This window comes from Cebus imitator, unplaced genomic scaffold, assembly GCF_001604975.1.
Source record: "Cebus imitator isolate Cc_AM_T3 unplaced genomic scaffold, Cebus_imitator-1.0 Scaffold641, whole genome shotgun sequence".
NCBI lineage: Eukaryota > Metazoa > Chordata > Mammalia > Primates > Cebidae > Cebus > Cebus imitator.
This window is the reverse complement of record NW_016107956.1, coordinates 137,498-145,912: the sequence shown is the minus strand read 5'-3', so window position 1 is coordinate 145,912 and position 8,415 is coordinate 137,498. Positions and strand designations below refer to the sequence as shown.

At 48.3% G+C, this 8,415-nt stretch overlaps 1 long non-coding RNA gene across 1 annotated transcript; it reads left to right on the top strand.

Annotated features, from left to right (window-relative positions):
• Nucleotides 1-1,158: 1,158 nt before the first annotated feature.
• On the top strand, nt 1,159-7,739 carry LOC108295487. The gene is made up of 3 exons (XR_001821422.2): nt 1,159-2,982; nt 3,062-3,147; nt 7,240-7,739. It is a non-coding gene; the product is annotated as an uncharacterized LOC108295487 (long non-coding RNA).
• The last annotated feature ends 676 nt before the right edge of the window (nt 7,740-8,415 follow it).

Sequence of the window (8,415 nt, the reverse complement as noted above, 5' to 3'; positions counted from 1 at the left end):
TCCCCGGCATCCTTTGGTTTTGGGATAAAACAACAGGCTGACTTGAAGCAGTTTAGGAGAATCCTACTGGAATGACGATAGGTTAGAGATTCTCTCTGGGTGCATAGAAAAGGGACTGCTTTCCTGTTTGTAGTGAAATTTGCACCAAACATCTGAGTTTCAAAGATGGAGAGAGGCTGACTCGCTTTCCAGCAGCATCTGGGTTCTTTTAATTCCCATGAGCTTGGTCTCAATAGTATCATGAAAAATTGCTGTGACCTGCCATGCCTACTACGTTTTGTAAGCCTCAGTTTATAGTGTTGCTGGGGAAGTTAGCCCCATTTTCTCTTTCCTGCAAGCTGGGTGCGTCTATACCTCTAAGGCGCAGACATCAGTTAATTGGTAGCCAGATGGGAGCCCACAGAGACATCCTGTCCTTCTGGAAACACACGTGCAAACCTAAATTTTGTCTTTGCAAATCGGTTGACTAACTCTGCTTGCTAGAAGCAAAGTAGCTCTCACGAATTGTCCAGTTTGGAGATTTTCAGATCATGATGAATCAGACACAAGGCCAGGTCTCCTCTTTTGTATGGAGGCAACATTAGGTAAAGGGGAAGGCTGAATGCTCAGGTCAGCATACCTAATAATGCCATCTCCTCCTCCCCCAAGCCCTTCTATGGCTCTGGCTGCTCTTAGACAGAGAGAAAAACCCTTTGGAAAGTCTATAATGCCCTGCATGGGGTGCCTTCTCTGAGAGCTAGGCTCTTTAGACCCATCCTACACCAATCTCTGGACCCTAGCCACTTGGGACCTTGGTTCATTGATTCTTTCCAGACTTAAGGCCTTTGCGTAAGTTGCTCCTTTTTCCTGGCATGCTCTTTTCCATCCCCATCCCATCCTTTTTTCTAGGTGATTCCCAGTCATCCTTTAGGGCCTAGCCTAAGTGACACTTTTCCAAGGAAGTCTTCTGGGACCTCCAAGATTGCGTTCCATCATGTACTCTCAAAGCCCTTGGTAGCACTTATTACAATTATTAGTGTCTTGAATTGTATAATTGTTTATCTCCTCTTTTCTCTGCTAGAATGTAAGCTTCAAGAGGGTAAGGCTTGTTAGTTTATTTTTTATCCTGTTAGTCACTCAGCACAATGCTTGGCACAATTTAGGTGCTCAGTAAAAATGTGTTGAATGAATGAATGAATGGGGTCACCAGGTTGCCACTGCAATCAATCCCTCTGGTCTTCTGCTAGACAAACTCCTGTCTCAAATTGTGTCAATGCTGTTACTTGTTCTTACCCAGTATAGGGGAGAACCACAGGTGGGCAAAGTAGCTCTACATACAGCTCCTATGACTTTCGACGCTTAACTCTTGTGAGGTGATCATAGTCTCATCTCCCCCTGTTTTATCTCCCCCAGAGTCTCTGCTGAGGCAGAGTCCACACCCTACTATGACCACTGACTTCTTCCTTCTGATCCTTAGTTTTTTGGTATTTGTGTGAAAAATGTGGCTTTCTCCAGGCAAAGCCCAGAATGCCACCTGGTCCAAGGACGATTGTTGGCTATGATCTCCTCAGTTACACTTCCTGAGCTGGCTTCTCAGGCTGGTCTACCCTGCTGTGGATGCAATTTCAGGATGAGACTGAGAAGCAGGTCATCCAGACTGCTGGGTTGATTTTAAAGGAAACTTTAATATCTCCTGGATAAGCCAGCAATTGATTTCTGCAAGTCCTCCAGGACTTTGCACCTTGAGACTTGGGTTCAGAGGCAGCGGAGAAGGCGGACTGTGAACTTCCCTTTGCCTAGAGAACTGGACTACAGCTTAATGGCTGGGCCCTAAGCAACTCTAGAACACTGCAGTTGTCAGTTGTAGATATCCTTTACTCCAAGCCACTTCTGGACCTGCGTGTCCTTGGGGTCCTGGTGCTGAGTCAGCAGCACCTCCCTGCTGTCTTGGCATTGTGTGGCCAAACTAAGCCAAGTCTGATATAATGAGTCGGTTCATCTAGAAGCTCACATCCTGTGCTCTTTTCCAATATGACACTCAGCCAGCTGGCACCCAATAGTGAAGAGCGACTCTGAGAACCGAGGCTGCTTAGGACTCATGGCCCTGCAGGAGCCAACAGCAAAATCTCTGTGGAGGGGGAAGCCATCCTGCTGCCAGGCCTCTCTCTCTGCTCCATGTCAGTTCCTGTCTGGCAGTGCCATGGCCCTGGCTGGCAGTCAGAGATCCACTGCTGGTGCTTGTTGGTGGCTTGGCTCTCTTCCATCTAGCCAGGGCATTTGGGCCTTTTTTCTATGTTCCGCTTATGAGCTTGGGAAGCGAGCCAGTGGTTCTCCTTGGAAGTTGCCTCCATCCATGTCATTTCCCATCCTAGTCTCAAGGGAGACATGTTTCTTTATCTCTTTCAAATTGACACCTTCTCTTGCCTTTGGCTCAAATACAGACACCTCCAGCAGTACCAGTGCTGTGGGGAGGCCAAGGGGCGACGGAGCATGTACAGGAAGTAGTGGTAGCAATGTAGAGTTAAATTCAGTTACCAGTGCTGGATGAAGCTTTGACTCTCTGGGGTTGTAAGTTAGCTAAGAAGGAAGGCGGTTACAGGCCTCATTCTTGCCTCCTGAACTGATTGGCTGTGGCTTTTATCAGGAACTCACTGGCACTTCTCTGAGCATCAGTGTTAACTTCCATCATGGGCTGAATTGTGCACCCTCCTCCTCCTCTTCTAAGTTTATAGGTTGACTTCCTAATCCACAGTATCTCAGGATGTGACTCTATTTGGAGGTAGGGTCTCTAAGGAGATTATTTAGGTAAAATGAGGTCATACGACTAGGCCCTAATCCAATATGACTGGTGTCCTTATAAGAAGAGATTAGGATACAGATAGGTATAGAGAGAAGACCATGTGAAGATAGAGAGAAAGCGGAAATCTGGAAACCAAGGAGAGGGGGTTTCAGAAGAAACAACCCCGCAGACACCTTGATCTTGGACTTCCAGTCTCCACAATGGTGAGGAAACAAATTTCTGTTATTTAAGCCACCCAGTCGGTATTTTGTTTTGGCAGCCCTAATGAACACACTCTTCCAGATGTGGCAGAGAGGATGTGCAGAAGGGCCAAGAGAACAGTGTCTCAGATGCTTCCAGTGTTCCCAGCTTCTTCATGAACTCTCAAGGTTGGTGGTATCCCTTTGGCATCTCTAGTTCTTTTTGCTTCAGGTAGCTACCAACCTCATCTGGTTTTTGGTGGTTAGCCTAAGTCGCTAGTAAATAGAGTGTTTCTACTCTTAATCTTTTTTTTTTTCCATTTATTTTATTGCATTTTAGGTTTTGTCTACTCTTAATCTTATTCTCCCTTTATGAAAACCTCATGATAGGAGCTGCAGAATCTCACCGTCACCCAGTGTGGCTGATCCCACCCTCCAGAAGCTCACATTCTATATGGAAGAAAGACACACGGACTGCCTCACTGCAGCATGGTGGGTGCTGTGATAGTGGTCAGCAGGGGGCATGAACTAAGGAGGACACCCTGAGCCCACCTGAAAAAGAAAGTCACAGAAGGCTTTGTGGAGATGATGGCCAAGTCTAAAGTCTGTCGGTACTTTGAGGGTAGAGGCTGGGTCTTGTTCACCTGTCTTCACCCATGGAAACTAGCACAGCACTTTGCATAAAGTAAGTGCTCATCTAGTGTGTTGGGCGAATGACTCTCTGAAAATCCCTTCCAGCTTTATGATGCCATAATTCTGCGGCTTCAGAGGTCCCATAGCACTCAGATGGCTGAAGGTGCTGCTGGTAGCTGGCGTGAAGGTGAACAGACATGGGGTTTTATGATATGCAAAATCATTTATTAACAATTAAACTGCAAACCAGGGAGGAGAGCATAATGAGCTTCCCTCCTTAGCCCAGATTTCTGGGAAAATCCTCACGTGTAACCACAAGAACACAGCCAGTGCAGCTGCCCCAAGTGGATGAGCAGAGGCGACGTCTTACTCTCCACAAAGCCAAGGTTGGTCAAGCTCCCCACAGCTGTTTCCCACAGAGAGGAAATCCCCTAAGTTCCCAGGTAGTGTAAACTGACCGTGTGTTTATAAAATACACGCCATGGCCCAAGAGCATGAAAACAGTCCAGATGCATGAACTTGCAATGCAGCAGGGATTCAAGACACTTGGGAGTAGGGAGGAGAACGTGGGTGAGAAAATGCTTCAACGCCAAGGCAGAGTGGCTCTCCTCTGTAGGACACCCAAACGGATCCAAAACCGAAGTTCAAAAAAGAACAAACATGCAAGCCCTTTGAAAAGAAATTGTGCCTAGGATTGGAAAGCTGAGTGGTCAACCCTCAGACAGTGCTGTGAGTGAGTGATTGTGGACCACCCCGCACCCAAGGAATCAGGGGCAGCTCATGCTCCCGTGTGTCCAAGGGCTCTGAGAGCCCAGATTAAAATTCTTTCTGCCCGGCTTTTGCAAGATGGAGCCCAAAGAGCCCACTTGTGAGAAGGCAGGGGATTGAGGTGGGGTCCCCTCCTCCCAGTACAGACTGTGTGGTGCCTTCAGATGAGCTGTTTTGTTTCACGCTGAGCTGAGCTCACCTAGGTGATGACAAGAATACCAGGCTGAGTCCCGATCAGCAAAGAGGGGACAGGAAGAGGAAGAGGAAGCAAGTGTAGCCATGCAGAGCTGTGACTGACCGAAGCCTCATCAGAACTGCTGGTTAGCATCATTTTTAATCCTTCATCCGGGTTAGTAAAATGTTGACAAGGGAGAATTCTTGTAGTGAATCTCCCAGTCTATTAAGAAAGCTGTTTCAGACCTGGGGACATAAGGCAGGAGTGTTGGAGTCATCAGACTGTCTGCAAAATATTAGTTGTCAGACTCTGCAAAAACCCTTAGGCTGCACTTGGTGTGAGTCCCTCCAGGTTGAACTAAACACTGCAAACTGGATGTACACAGACATCCTTAATAGCTTCTGGGGACTCTGGAAAATGCTGGGTACTGGCTCCCTCAAAAATGGACTCTAAGAGAATTCACGGCAGGCCCAGCGTGGCTGCTGGCCTGGAGGCTAACAGTGATTATGGCAGTGCTGATAAAAATAAGAATGACGATGAGTTATTGAGTTATGGAGTTTTTGATCTGCTCAGGCACCATGCTGGGCCTACATAGTATCTCATTCAGTCTTACTAAGGACCATTATTGTCCCTTTCCCACCTAGGGGAAAGGAGATTTAAAGTCAAACTGCTTTCTCACGGTGACAGGTAGGTGGTGGATCCAGCATACAAATGCAGAGGCTCCAGCCCCAAAGCCCATGCTCTCTGCTCACACTGGCCCGCCCAGGGCAGGCACTGTCGGAACTTCCTGGGGTTTTCAGGCTGTTCTGGGAGGAGGCCCAGATATCGAATAGGAGCCAAGCTGGGCTCTGGATCTACCTGAAGCACCCAACTCACTCCATTCCGTGGTGTGACTAATGGCATTTCAGAACTGTTCATCTTCTGACCTGACCTCAGGAAGCCACAGTCCCCTGAGGTCTAGGGTGTGTATGCTTGGGGACCCGAAATTAGAGGCACACCTACCTAGGATTGAATGTAACAATCTAACCAAGAAAAGGTGTGTGTGTGTGAGTGAGGGTGGGAAAACAGGAGAGCAGGAGAGATAGGGAGGAAGAGGAGAAAGAGAGGGAGACAGAGAAAGACAGGCCCGGTTTGTTATCCAGGGGCCAGGAAAGGAACTGAGAAGGCCCTGAAGATGCAGTCCAGGCAACCTATCCCCCAGCCAGCCTTGACCCTCAGTAGTACCTCAGCTTTCCCTTCCCCACATCCTCCAAGCTCTTTCCCCTTAACAGCTAGAGACACCCTAGGCTGCTCAGAATGAAAAATATCCTGGAACTTAACAGCAAAGGAGCTGCCATGTTCTACTGGATTCCTTTCTGTCTTTTTTTTTCAGATAAGGTCTCCCTCTGTTGCCCAGGCTAGTGTGCAGTGGTGTGATCTTGGCTCCCTGCAGCCTCAACCTCCCAGGCTCAAGTGATCCTCCTGCCTCAGCCTCCTGAGTACCTGCCTCAGACTCCCAAGTACATGGGACTCAGCTATTTTTTTTCCTTGAGTTTTAGTAGAGACAGAGCCTTGCTATATTGCCCAGGCTGATGTCAAACTCCTGAGCTCAAAGGATCCTCCCATCTCCACCTTGTAAAGTGCTGGGCTTACAGGTGTGAGCCACCTCCACTGTATTTCTCAACTGTGGGCCTGGCCTCCACTGTATTTCTCAACTGTGGGCCTGGCCTCCACTGTATTTCTCAACTGTGGGCCTCTGCCTCCTCTATTTCCCCCCACACTGTAGCCCCAGCCCCCAAGGCTCCCACATCTTCCCCTCCCAGCTCTGCTCTGGAGGCCTGATTTTCTGACTGGAAGGCTGTTAGGCTCACCATTGGGAAAGGCCATCCTTAGGTCACGTGGAGCCATAAGCAATACTAGCCTCCTCCTCCTGTCATTTTGCACATTAGGAGATACACCAGAAACCTCAGTGTCTCTCTTTCTCTCTCTAGCCTGGTCTTTGGGACCTAGGTCAGGAGAGCACGATGAATTTAACTAGAAGAAGAAATCTCCAATAGTTTTACCCTCTATCTTTGCAAGCCTCTGACTTCTCAGTAAACATCGGGTTGAAAGTGAATGCTATTATCAGCTGCCAGTTTACAATATAAGGGGGTCTGAAGAGGAATGAAGGAGAAGCAGCTTTGAAGGAAGGAAGAGTGATCAAAATTAGGTTTCGGTCCTTTTGGGTTGCAGGGGAGGGAGGGTCACTGGTGATAGCAAGCCAGTCACAGGGCTTTGCAGAGCAGGACTAATTCTGTGTTCTGCACTGGGTGAGGCAGGTGCAGTTGCTATCTGGGCTACAATCTGGGTCCCAGAGGAGTTAGTTCATATCTTGGGGCCATCTTGCAACTGCAATCCCATTTTGAAGCCAGGTAGCAGAGTTTGTGCTCATAACAATTTATTCTTTTTAGCTGTTTCTGTCTTTTATTTTCCTTCTTTGTCTTCCAGAGCAGTCTTCTCCCCTCTCCCCAGCTCCCCAAAGGCCTGCCAAGTTTGTTTTCTGTTAAGTGCTCATCTCTCCGATCCCCCTGCAGCTGGGGAAGGTGTTGGTATCTCCAGCGACCTCAGGCTTCAAGTTTCCTTCTGGGAGGTACCAGTTAGCTGCCCATGCAAATCAGTCTTGCCTAGAGATCTTGGGAGAAGAAAGGGAAGCTCAGAGGAGGCACTGATCTTGCCCTGTGTTTTAGGGAAGCTGCTTTCGCTGCTGCTTTCAAGTGACCTGGATCTCATTAAAGATACTGATGTGGGGTGTGCTTCTGAGAAGGTGCCTGAGAAATGAACGTGACTTGCTTGTTGCCTTTGAGGGTCCGTGGGAGAGAATCACAATCCGGTCCAGATCTTATCTTCTCAGGAAGGGGCACAAAACAACACAGCAAAACAGCTGCCCGGACGAGAATACCACCTAGTGTCTTCACACCACACACCCACATGCGGTGAAGTTTCTGTTTCCCATGAAGATGAAAGAGGAGGGGAGAGGCGTGTCAGGGATTCCCTGAGCCCTGATAGGAGGGCTCAACTGGGAGAAGCGGGGATTATCAGGCCAACCCACGTAGAAGGACCCACTCAGCTCTCAGGACGCATCTCCTCCACCTGGACTGCTCTCCCTGGTGCGGCACTGAGGGACTGAGGGCTCTGGTTTTGTTTTCCAGAAGAGGCGATCCATCAATAAAAATCTGTGAAACATGCACTCTGCATCCACCTTGTATTCTGGGGAATCCAATTAGATACAAGACCATCCTGGCCCATGTGCAACTTCATGAAACCAATCACCAATAAAGGAAAAGTTAAATAACAGCTAACGCACGTGCTCAAATCACACACGTGAGTGGTTAGGTGGTACATGACTCATTGGCAAATGAAACACACATTCATTCTCAGTTTGCTCCTATACTGACATTTCGCTGAACGAACGGAACAGTCAGAAGGGTGACACACCACTGCAGCTAGCTGAGGTGGGGGCGGGAAGGGGAGGGTTTTAGGGCAGCATGGCATGGCTACAGCTACCTCTATATGTCCCCAGTTGTAATATGAAGGACTTGTTTTCTGGATGGATTCAGGGCCAGCTTTGCCATGCTCCCAGAAGGCTCTGTTTCTACTTTCCTGCAAGACATCAGTCCTACCTGCTCACATCTGTTCCCTTCCCTTCAATCAGAGCCTACTGCTGAGCCTTCCTCCATTGTTTGCTGTAACACACTCTGATATAGGCCTCCTGCTTCTACCCTTCAGAATGATGCCAGGAGTAGCTTCTCTGCTATTGCCTTGGCCAGGATAAATTCTCAGTGAAATGCTAATAGAAATGAATTGAATGGAATGGAAGGTAATTGGTTTGGGCAAGTCCCAGCTCTGTTTCTCACTAAGTATGT